Here is a 13,185-nt window from a genome sequence, read left to right as displayed (position 1 = left end):
CGGACAAGATAGGAAACAACATGGTGTCTCACAGATTAAGGAGGCTTCATTCTGCTTTATTATAAAACAGTGATTTATCAATTACTCAGCCGTACACATTGACTGCTTAATGTGTGTAAAGCAGATCCTGAGAAGATATGTTTCCTTAGGGATGTTTGGGGGTTTGCTAGTTTTACAGAAAATACAGGTCACTGAATTTGTGCAACATGATGCAGTACAAAACATCACAACACATGTAATGGTCTCCGAACCAAGATAAAAATAAAAGTTCACCTGAGCCTCATAGAACTTGGACTGACGACAGACGGAACAAACTGTTTTCCACATTCTGTCCATGGTACTGTTGAAGCCGTGGGTCATGGTGTGACTCAGAATGTTGCAACTGCTGGCAAGCGTGTGGGACAGGTTGTGTCATGAGAACGAAAGTAAGTGGATGAATATTTTGTAGGGCAGCATAGGGAGCTTCACTGCCTGCACAAACACAGCAGACAGCTTAGTCTATATTAATGACTGCCTGTCATCAGGCAGGTGGACTCTTCTCTTTCCCTTTTTTGAAGCAGAAATGGTTTTGCATTCATGGAAACACTGGTTCCCAGTTTACCTTTCCAGTGTGTTAGTGTGTAAACTGAGGCGGAGGAAATTGTTGGATGGTGAAGGTTTCACGACCGATAGGGATGCATCACCCTCAAGTTTTGCATTCTTGCGTACGTCGATCATTTGCTCACCTGTCGTGGAGCTTCTGCTATATGTTTTACATAGGTTTTGCCCAGTGTGCGAAATACCCATTAATAATCGGGGGGGTCCCATCTCCCATCTCCCATTTCCCATTTGTTGCGCAATACTGTTTCACCACCCCAGGTGCCACCCTGCAGTATTGGCTGTCTTCCCTGTCAGATGTGGGCTTGTGTGGGCCTTTTCCACAGTGCCATTTGGAAAGCAATTATTAAAACATTAAAAATACACAATTTGAAATAAAACAATTTACATTTTGTCGGGTTAAAAAGGATAAGAAAGAATGCAAAGTGTATTATGTATGTAGATCATATATGTAAAACTGAAATGACAAAAATCTTTAGGAAAAAAAGCTTTCCAATTACACTGTAACATGTTTAGAACCCCCTCAAATTTTGCATTTGAGGCTTTCATGGGGTCTTGAGTGTTAATCAGGGGGGTCTAACATTAAATTAAAAATACTCTAAATACTACTCAACTAAATGCCAGGACTCCTTCAGTATGAAACTGCACATCTGTCAAACTAAACTGAAACTACACTTTGGTTTTGTTTTTTACTTTGAAGCAGGAATAGTATGTGCTGTCTTTGTGAAACATATGACAGATATAGATGCAGAAATGGAGATATTTTTCACTGTATAAGTGAGAGGTGTATTCCCAATAAAGCGCAACACAGCTAACTCATGGAGACGCACGTTCTTTGTCATAATTTTTATTATTTTATTATTTTTAATTTATTAGTTTGCAACTTTGGTTCTAGATTGGATGTGTTGTCACTGGTTAAATAGTGTGCGTAAAGTTCTCAGTGTATATATTTAGAACTCTGTATTTATGTAAACAGTGCTACAATACCTCAGAGGCTGAATGTGAAATTCATCTGTTTTTAGCGAGTAAAGGAAATAAATGTGGTGTAAAGTGAAGGAGCGAGGGAAAAGTCTCCGTGGGTGAGACTCTTGGTCTTTCTGTCTTTTTCTTTGCTACCCCCTCCCACGGTTGTCACCTGGTAGCTTTCTGTCAACCCCCCTCCCCTCACCCTCCGGAAGCTAGAGATGAGAACTGTTCAGACGAATGGCCTCAGGCTCAGGCCTCTGCGAATGCTCAGCTCAACAACTCTAGCTGCTTAAAGGGAGCCTCTCTTTGGGCTTCAAAAGCTTTCTACGAATGGGAACCCAGTAGGCTTCCCACCATAGGCTGCCTTTATAAAGAACTTTTTTAGTCACTCGGCTTAAAGTCAATATGAAAGGGTAGAAATGCGAGCACACTTGGGATGAAGTGCAGAAAAGGAGCAGGATTTAAACTGACAAAAATGTAAAAACCTCAATACCTTTTACAACTGATAATAGAAGTCAAATAAAATTTGAAAAAATATCCAACCTCAGGGGAAGGCCATATCAAAACAAAGCCTGAATGAAAGCAAACAGTCAACAGTGCTGATCGCTCTGTGGCATTATGCAATGAAACCAAAGTTTGACCGCAGCAGGATTGATGGACTAATGCTGATTTTTATCATCCAATTAGTACATCAGTCAAACTCTAATTTAAACGTGTGGGATTTCAGGCATTTGCACAACCTACCGTTGAGAAACAGAAAAGATAACATGGGGTCAGTTTGGGAATTAAATGTGAAATTGTTGTATTGAAGTGCTCCTGGTCAGTTTTGGTTTGTCACTTTAATCACATATTATTCAGAGGACAGTTTGAATCAGCCTAGAAACTGACTGGGGATTTTATCCTGATGGATGATGGTGTTTAAATTTCTGACAATATGCAAGAACCACAAATCAAACAAGAGCACACGCACAAAGACACCAACGCACACACAAACACACTGACTGCAGGTGCCTGTTAAACACAAAGTTCAAATGTTAGCGTTAAAGTGAGCTATTAGGATGCTAAAAATAAACAAACCACCTGCTGCAACACAGTGCACTGATACACAATGTACATACCCATATTAATTCATTACATTAAAACTGCTAATTGGTTTTCAAAGTTGAGGTTTAGTGGGTTATACGTGAATGTTGGTATTAAAACCTGCAGTACAATGTATTAATGTTTACTATATCAAGCTACATTTGGTGACTAAGCTCACTCAGAAGTTTTGTTGACTTTAACAAATCAAACTGGCATCCAGATGTTTCTTTGAAAATTCAATCTGAGCACCCAGACAGGCCAGAAAACATCCCATTTGGCAGAGCAACGAGATGATAACAGCATTAGAGTTGACATAGTGTTTTATGACAGTCCAGGGCAATCATCAAGATCATTCATCTGCACATTCAAACTCTTTCTCATTTGTCATCCTAGCATTCTGGTTCCAGCCTTTATTCATGCTCTTGCAAGCTATAGCATGTTGTCTGTGATGTATGGTGCTGTGATGAGCATATGTGTGCAGAACATATGGATCTTTATTCATGATGTGATTTTAAATGTCCAGTTTTTGATGAAAATGCAAACAAGCGTGGGCCGACCAGTGATGGTTGATTGAATCTGTTTGACTTTATTTATTTTATTTTTTTTACTGTGCAGAGTTTACAGCTGACTCAGGCTGAGAGTTAGAATTACAGTGATTTGAAAAGACCTGTGGACCTTGTATCTCAAGACATGCATCGCAGTTAAATTTGACAGTTCTGCCTCGGTTCTTAAGTCGTCCCACATTCATTTAGGGTTAGGTTTCCCTTGTTGGGACTGGGAACATCACAACTCTCATCCCTTAGACATCCTATGGTTTATTAGGGATTTTTTTTTTAATAATTGTTGTGACATCTTGATGAGGAAACTGATAAAAGTTCTGCTGTTTCCTGATGTATTCTGCTGGCTCTTGAACCCCTGTGACTGGTGAAGTGGATGATATGCTTTAGATGGCATGCCCCCTTTCTTCCATTATCCATTGCAAGGTATGACAGTACAAACATCAAATCACTATCAACTAGATATTGCCCAACCCTTGTGGACATTTGTAAACTGCCACTTTAGTTGGACTATTGGATATCAGCAAAAATCAGCTTTCCACAACAACCAAAGTGGCTGTCGACTCTTATTCTTATTAATTGAACTTCATGTATCATAGGGTTTCTATGTGTCCACTGTTTACCATCACAATACATTTCTGCAGTGTTGTAAACTTGTTTTATGAACTGTTTTTTTAATATATATAATAACATACTCAGTCGTTCTTGTTTATTTTTAGTCAGTGAGATTCAATTCGATGCCTGGCACTGGTAGAACTAGCTGCTCGCCCTAATGAATAAAATTATTCAAAATTACCATCACAAATCATAGTTTGGTGGTAAGGTCATGTTTTTATTCAGATTATGCTGCGTGGTAATGTTGATATACCACACAATATTAACATGCTCTTTGAGCCCACCAAAGAAAATCTCATAACGTCAAATTTCCTAAAGCAGTTTACCAAGCACTGAAGGTCAGCACAGTAATCTTGGCGTGTCTTCATATGTTTTTGCACAGACCCAGTGAAAAATTCTTTCTCAAAATGGCAAAGTGAGTTTTACAAGGCTGAAAGGGCAATAAACACAATGAAAATGTCATATTGCTGTACTTTAAGCAGTCATAAAACAAGCTACAACAAGTAAACACTCACCACAACTTAGATGCAGAAGTTTGAGTCTGTGTTACTGCATTGTTTCACTGGTGGCTACATTTTAAGTGGTTTATGGCTTCTGCAGCTGGAGTTCAGGAGTTTGTGGGTTTGACTTCCTTAATGCCAAGTTCACACACTGATTCATAGCCTTGCTGTGCATCCCACAGTACATGATGTGCTGCCTTTGATCTTGAATTTTTGCAGTTGCTGTGAGTTTACACCACACAATAGCAGTCACAAACTACACAGTCTTTCACCAGGAGGAAGCCTGACTGATAGATCTCTTCTCCTGTGATCACAAAAGCGCACATGAGAAGTGTCACTGAGTTTAATGTGTGAAACCACATTAAATTTAGCTCTTTGTTTGTTTCACTTTATTTTTCTCTCATGTTCTGTCCACGTTCTATCAAGTGTTTCTTGTTTTTATATTGAGGAAAAGTTCTATTGTTATCATATTATCGCAGCTGGGATAGCTCAGTGGTATAGTCCACATACCTTGGTGTGGAATAAGGGGGTTCAAATCCTTGTCAGCTAATACCCAATGTGGGCCCCTAGGCAAGGCCCTTAATTCTACTTGCGTTTCCGTGCCTCGATATATGGGTCCGTTGTGCCAGGAAGGGCATACGGCGTAAACATTTCTGCCAAACGAACTTGCGGGTGATCCGCTGTGGTGACCCCGGCGGGAGCAGCCGAATGACTCACACACACACACACATGACACATCATATTATCACAAGGCTGAAATCTGCATCCAGATTCACAATTTCCTGGTTGGCAGTTAAGAGGAAACATTGAAAGTGTGTGTTACTGGTGTGAAAGTGCGTTGGACTAAAACGTGTAAAACCTTTATTCTCTTTGACAAAGGTAGGTGCATGATTGCTATAAATTAAGTTTCTCCTTTACCTGTAGCACAACAAGCTGTGAGTGTGGATGTCAGTGTCATTACAAAGTCCAATGTTAAATATCTCATTTATTTTACTCTCATCATGGATTTAAAGTGCACATTGAACTGTCAAAGCTCAAAACTGGCACTGGTGCAGTTCATTTTACAGAAGCTTCTCTTGCCAACATGGCAGTGTGAGCAAACATGACATCCAGATCTCCATAGAGGGAGTCACAGCACATTCTTTGGATGCAATTCCTTTTGCAGTTTGCCCGTGTAATAGTCACTGAATCCATCCAAACAAATTATTCTTTTGTTTGACGTCTAGAGGTCATATGAAAGATGAAATACATTTTTAGTTTTACCAATCACTGTTCTTTTCACCATTGAACCTTTTTGGATCTCACCTTGATTGGTCCGATGCGAGCATATGCCAGACAAATCCCCTATAGCTTGACAGCAGAATATTCTCAGAGTTGATGGTGCTATTGATCACGCACACATTAAAATGATGTCGGCAGCAGTGAACATCAATGGTGGAGAGGTCCATTAATCAGGAAATCAATGGCCTTGTCAATAGGCCGCGCTAGCCCTGACAATACATGACAGGCTAGAGGTAGAGCTAAGAGTTGGCTGATCAGGAAGCATTCCTCTGCTGGAAGTCCGTCCTATCTCACTGCTGAAGCTCTGTCATTTGGTCCTCCATCCCCAGGCATGACTCAATCACTGAGTAAATCCTTTTAGGGACTGCTCAGCCCCACAACTCATTGAAGGCCGAAAGCATGAACAGGTCATGAGTCATGAACTGGTGGGATATGAGTTAAGTTCTCTGTCAGCTTTTCTTTCACTTGTGCCCCAGAGACAGTTGTATCCATGACTGATAGGCACACGTTAGTGAAACACACCTTACACATTTTAAAGTAGAAATATCAGCTGTTGGTACCGTATAGGAGGATGGCGACTGCAGCAGTCAGGGGGATGGATCACATTTTGTAAAAAGTGTTTCATTTTAGGTCATTTTCTGTCACTTCTCACCATGCACATTATTACTGTACAGTATTGCATAGTAACACTGCTTGTGTGTTGTCCTTAAAACTCATTATGAGTCTTTTACTTGTTTTCTGTTCTATGTAGCTGCTGGCCATATTGAAATGGTTGCTACCACAAACATTATATGGGCTCCCTGGTCACTCCAAGTAAACCGACATACAATTTTGATGCTGATCAAATTATCTTATTGATCCTCAGACAAAACAGAAAAAAGAAAAAAAAATCTACTGATCCCCATGGCTGCATGAGGTAAATATTTTTCAATCAAGGGATCTCTGGGATTTATTGTTATGAAATTCAGATCTGACAAATGACAATTGTCATCCTTAAGAAATAATAACTAACCATAGGGATCACCTGACTTTATGTTTGCCATCATCAGTAGGTCAGAGTATAAATGGAATTTCACTTCTAATGTCACCATCCTTTTTGTGCATTGAAACTCCCAATGACCAGTTGAATCAACAATCCTAAAATACAAGTAACATGCTTTTTAAAATCTAAACTGGGTCACTAAATGAAAGGACAAATGTATTATGAAACTAAGAAATCCACCATAATATTATCGAACTATGCAGATCTATTAAGCCAACATGCTTGAATAGTGTAACCTTGACATTACAATAGCACTCCACATGGGACTACAGGTTGCATTCAATTTGGTAGCAGCTTTCCAGATAAATAACGACTGAGAGGGACATGATTTTCTACTTTGAAACTATGCCTTTTTCTGTCAAAAATTACATGAATAGCAGTGAAAGAAATCCATGCTTATGTCTAGACTAGAAATTGGCGACCAATCTGGGGTAAGTCCCCTCTTTGTATATCTGTCTTTTAGAAAAAGCAGCTACTTGAAACATTCCTTTTTAGCATTTTTTTCCCCTGCTCTTTGCGATAAGTGAATTGGATTGCGAAGGCCTGGATATAATTTGACTTTAGACATAACCAATTTATCTCACACTTCAGTGCAATCCGGGAACCCTGTAATGAAAAGCCGGACTGAGAGTCAGGACTGGCGTAGAGTGACACCAGCTCAAGTTGGTTCAAATTAGAAATGCCAAAAGAAAGGAAGAAACTGTCAAACAGAAATGTGTCAGACATTTTGCAGGTCTAATACTCTTGTAGGCTTGAGTGTTGAGGTTTCACTCCAACAGTCTTTCAAAAGGTGTGATGTGAGCCTTTCAGACTGTACACATACACAAAGATAAAAGGCATCTCAGGATACAAAACTCACAGCCATCAATTCTTAGCCTATGCTACTGCTCCTCTCAAATATTCCCGAAAGTCCAAACACATTTCTTCTTTCCACTTGGAGACATCTCTTTGCATGTTAACACACATCACTACTCATTGCTTAACTTGAAAAAGTCCTTTAGTCTTACAAGGAACCCATAATTTAGGTTTATTTGAGAGATACTGCTGAGCTGTTTACTCTTTCTAGTGATGATTTGAGTCTCCAATGTTGTTTTTTATATCACAATAAACAATGTAGGAAAACATCTGCTACCAGTTCAGTGATGAAGCTGCGTTAATGTTACATAAAATATGAAAAGAGACCACCATATTATTTATAGTTGTATTAAGTTGAGTTATGTGTCATGGTACATTTCCCTTTGGTAGTGTGGTGAACATCAAAAACAGGCAGTAACATCCCAGTCACGCCCTGAATCTCCAGTGAGATGGCTTGTTATATCCAGTGGGTGTAAATTGACATCAGTGTTTCTTTTCCGAGTTCGTGTTCCTCTCTACACTTCTCTTCTCCTCTCAGAGTCTCACAAATTTAACCTCAAAAACAGAAAGTTTTCTTGATTACACAAAATGACTGAAAGTTGTTTTCATGCAGGCGTCCCGGTGAGTGCAGCTGCTCAGCTGTCGAATTAATCCATGTTGCTTATGCAAATGTACACCCTTTTGAAAGGTTCTCCAGAAATATGATGTTATTAGGACTGCCAATCATTGTTTATATAATTACACCATTACATGTTCTGGTGGGGTTTTGATGAATGATACCCAGATCAACTGCAGAATCTGACTGACAGCACAAAACTCCATGTTTAAAATATGCAACTTTTATTGCTTTGTAGAAAACCTTCCCAAGAAATTCATTTTACTCCATCAGTATGACAAACTACTTTAGATATTGTTCTATTTAATATTTGTAGACATGACTGTCACTTTTTATTCAAAATATGGATATATACGTTTGAAACTGGGGGAACCTGAACTTCAAAATATACAGCTTAGAAGTGCATCAAACCGTCTGAAGTAATTACGGCACCTTGAGATCGACTATGTATGCCCTCTTGGTCAGTCATAAAGAGAGTGGTGTTATGGTTTTGCTCTGGAAATGGGAGGACGTGAAAAACAACTGTCCTCCTCAGCGGATCATGACACCAAAGCATCTAAAAAGTGGTGTCTGTATGAGTGTTTCAGCTTCTGAGATAAGATAGAGATAAGAAAGGTATTAATGTCCTGAAGAAAAACATGTCTTGGATAGATACAGAATCTAAAAAATGAGAAAACAATAAAAGTGTTGCCACACACTTAGCTTAGCTGTTAGACTGATTATCCTCAAGTGGTTGATAGTAAGACTATTGTCAGGCAATTTTCATTTATGCATAAATGTTATTTGGAAACAAATTATGGGTCACATCCTACTAGGTGTCCTGTCCGGTTCACCATCAGTTCCCAATAACAATGCCATCACTCTTTGTGTCCATTAGTGTCAATTGGTGTCAAAACTTCAAATTTCAGGGGTAGGTCAGGTCAAGTTTTTGTTTATTGGACACAACATTCTGAAGATACAACAAAGGCTATAGTGGCTACTCAACGGGCCCAGTATGGTGACTCACTGAGGATCAGCTCATCCTGGCAGCAATGTGTGTTTTCAGTTTCCTGCTGTGTTCACTGGATGAGATCTTTACTCACAGGTCGACATAGGCTCAGCGCTTGCCCCATGTTAACACCCCCCGAACATTCATCCTGTGTGTTTGTCAGGCTTTTACATGGGCTCCAAGGTTGCAGCAGCCATCCATTCTTTAAGACGCTGCGTGTCGCTTTGATAGATGAGCTGCTGGCTGCTTGGTTGTTTGAGTCTTTGACTGTCATGCACTATATATCCTTGACTCCATCCAGTCTCGAATACTGGCCCCCCCAGGTCACTGCTTGTCTGTGTTGTGGCAAAGCCTTGATTTCAGCTGGCTCCATGCTCAGCCCATGTGTCCCGATTCACATTGGTTCTCCATTGATGTGGTGTTTGCACAGCATCTCAAACGTACCTGCCAACAAAAAAGTAAACACATCACTTGTAATGTGTAAAAAAAAAAGCTTTGCCCATTTAAGAGCGAGAGAAAACATATTTTGAGACTGGTTCTTTAATTGGAGTTAAATCAACACCACTGCTTTCAGCTAATGACCATGGTGGCCAGTTTTATCTGACAAACTTAGAAAGTAAATAAATAAATTAATACATAATTGCATTTACTAACAAAATTATTAATACATAAGGCAATAAAATTATCAAAGTGGATGATCATTATTATTTAACTGGATTCACAAATGTGGCAAATGTTATTTATCAACAGAACAGGCAAATATTTCATAGTATAGTTTGAAAAAGGTCGGTTTCTTATTCTTTCCGAACAGTTTCCTCCTGCTCAGTTAATTGCATATTAATGGCCACTCTGCAAAACTGTATTACTTTATTTCTGGCAAAGAATGTTTCCCTCCTGCATAATTAATCAGCAATTAATTAGATACTGTCCACATGGTTTTCCAGGGGCAGTGCTTTATATTGATATTTGTGCAGGCGCTGATGTCTGTCTCTAGTGTTTGATTTAACCCTCCAGGTCTGAGGGAAAAATACAAAACATAAAAAATAAACAGTGGTCAGAAAACATTGCATTTAACTGCAAGAATATCCTTCCATGTGTGTCACTGTGTTGGGCTGGTGCACTGTCATGACAGTCTTCTTGGAGGTGCATTAGATTAATGGCCTTTATGTACTGCAACTAATGGAGTGGGAGATCAGTGGTCAGTAAATGTGACTTACTCCAATCAAGTGCAAGGCTTTCTAAGCCTGACTGCTGCATCCTCCAAAGCCATAAAAGCTGTTGTTTTATTTCCCTCTCATCACCCAGTGACCCGCCTACACCGCCTGGTGTCAGTATTTGGCACAGAGATTTACAGCGGAGGTCAGGGGATGGATGGTTGTAGGGAGACTGTGGATGTGTGTGGGGGTTGGGGGGGTAATGAGTTGTTGAGAAAACTGACTTGTAGAGCACCACCACTGGTTGCATGGATGCATCGTTTTGACAGCTTTTAACAAGGAATTATGGCCGCCTGTGGGAATAATGTTCTCATGTTTTATTTTCAAGAAAGAAGAATGCTCACTGAATGGTGTGCTGTTGATGCTGAGCAGTGTCTCCTCAGCGTGCGAGTGCTGCAGCATGCTGTGTGCGCACACTCTCTCTTCTATTGAGCTCTTCAAATCAGGCAGCCCTTGATAATGATATCATTTACAAATTTAAAGCTGATTCACAGACGCAGTGGGGCGCCCCTCGTGAGGAATGAAAACTGGAGCGCCCATTTAATACAGAGATTGACTTCTGGAAGACCAAAATAACTGTTAACTTTATGGCAGTTACTCTCATCACTGATAATAGATACATTTTCCAGTGGCTAAGTGTGTGTCATTTCTGTTCTCTGATTTGTTGAAGGGGAATATTTTCCCAGACATCCCAGTGACCATGATCTGGCATAAATGGGATTGTGTGCCATGTTCCAGTGAATGCCAAATATGGCCTTGTTGTATACTTTTAACCAGCAGCAGAGAGGAATACCTTTTCAAACCTTGAAGTCCATGATTATTCATATCCTTGAAATAATAATAAATAAAACATCACTATTATACTGTAGCTTATGTATTCCGTTATTAATTAGGTGTAGCACTCGGTTTTAACTGGATTATTTTTCATTGCTTTCGTGGCTATTGTTTTCAGACACATCACAGTACTGAGCAGAACATCCTCACATGCCATGCACATTTACACGACACTCAGTAAGTTTCATCTCTGTTCCACGACCATCATGCTAGGAGACGACATTAATTCCTCCATTCTTAACACTCTTCCATACCTATTTTAATACAGTCATGGTCGAGGCGCCACAGATAAATCCATTTGTATAAGTCTGATAAAGTATCTGCCCCAGCTGTCAACCTACTTTCATGACGGTTTTGCGGTACTCAGGCCAAGCATTATATCATTCCAATCAATCAAATCTGACATGCTTTCACTGGAAATGAAGTCAAGTCCTTGAATAGCTTTAGTCATGTCATGGAAAATATGAACTGGTTTAGAAGTTGCCTGCATGTTTAGCCTCTAAAGTGATGGCCTGCTCTCAGGAAACAATATGCTGCATGTGGGTTTTTAAAAAGCTGTTGATTTCTCAATGTGATTTAATTTTAACCACAGGCAAATCATTATTCAGCAGTATTGTGTTTAAGGTCCTGCATGTAGATAGTAGAGACACTGTTAACATTATCCTGCACCATCCATCAAGGGCTGCTGGCTTCTAAGAAGCTGAACATGGACCAAGTCATTAAATCTTTGCAAATTGTGGATCTTATTTTTATCCACTGCCTCTCCTAACACCTTCAACACAGGAACATGAGCTTCTACTTTTGGTGTACTTCTTTACCAGATCTATTGTACTTTGTTTACTTGAATGGATTGAACACTGAGTTCTTAGTAAAAGCTCTTCTGTTCTGAAACTTGAGTGTTGTTTCCTCAGTTGTACTCTTTGGATGGATGCCTCTGCCACATGAGTAAATGTAAAATATCTGCGGTAGACTTTTCAGGACGGATTCTGCATTTTGAAGCAGAAAACAGCCACAGGTCACATTCATCAACAGCACATTTACTGCTGAGAGAGACTGTTTGAAAGCCCCTTAACTTGAAGCAGCATCCCAGTTGGAGGAGATTGAACTTTCTGAGAATGACAGACCTAAATGTGTTCTGAGAGAGGGAAATACAGAGTTGTGGTAAATGTGTGCCCACACTTATTCTTATGTCAGTCACGATGCACTCAAGCTGATGCCAATAATGTGATAATGTGTATCTCAGCCAGTCTTTTTCTACAACAAAACATGTAAAGCCAAAACATTGCTCTTTTCTTCCTTTTTTAGTGTAGCTATGTCTGTGGTTTTTGCAGTGGTGTTTGGTTTTTACATCTTTATGTTGGACCATTTCTCTGCTGATTATAGTGTATAATGATTTGTTTGTTCAGCAGCGACTCCAGATGGATGGTCTCTAAATGAATCGTGGTTGTGTTTTTCTGGCGTCTTTAAATCCCTTTAGGAACACTGTACATTGTGGTGAATTGTTATTAAAATGGTGGACTTCTTCATGTTGTAAGATCAATCACTTCAGAGGAAACTATTTAATTTCTGGAAAACAGGGAGATCACCACCTGCAGTGTGCACTCATTGTTCACCCACCTTTGTGGGCGCATGTGTTCCCATCTTAATATTCAGCATGGATATAAGAATGAAATGCTCTGCGACTAATGTGGTATTTCATCTGGGTTGGAGATAGAACTTAGGAGGAGCATTGCACTAAGACTTCCAACACTTTGTTCAATGAAATGGTAGATTAGTTTAGGTGTTCTTGCACCATCCCTGTATTATTATTATTTGCTAACAATGATGAGGTACTTCTGCTTTAATGCTGTCTGTCCTCTTAGCTAATGAACAAATTATTCACAAGGCCACTGGCAATTTCTAGTAGTTCTGTAAAAGTCAACAGATAGCTTCTATTAAACCAGGGAGGCTGCTGTTCAGGTTGACCTCTCGAGACAGGGATTGATTGGCTGATGTTGTCACCAGACCTACACTCATCACAGATTAAACCTTGAGGTG

Source organism: Microchirus variegatus, assembly GCF_963457635.1.
Source record: "Microchirus variegatus genome assembly, chromosome: 15".
In the NCBI taxonomy this organism is placed as follows: domain Eukaryota; kingdom Metazoa; phylum Chordata; class Actinopteri; order Pleuronectiformes; family Soleidae; genus Microchirus; species Microchirus variegatus.
Note: the sequence above shows the minus strand (reverse complement) of the source record.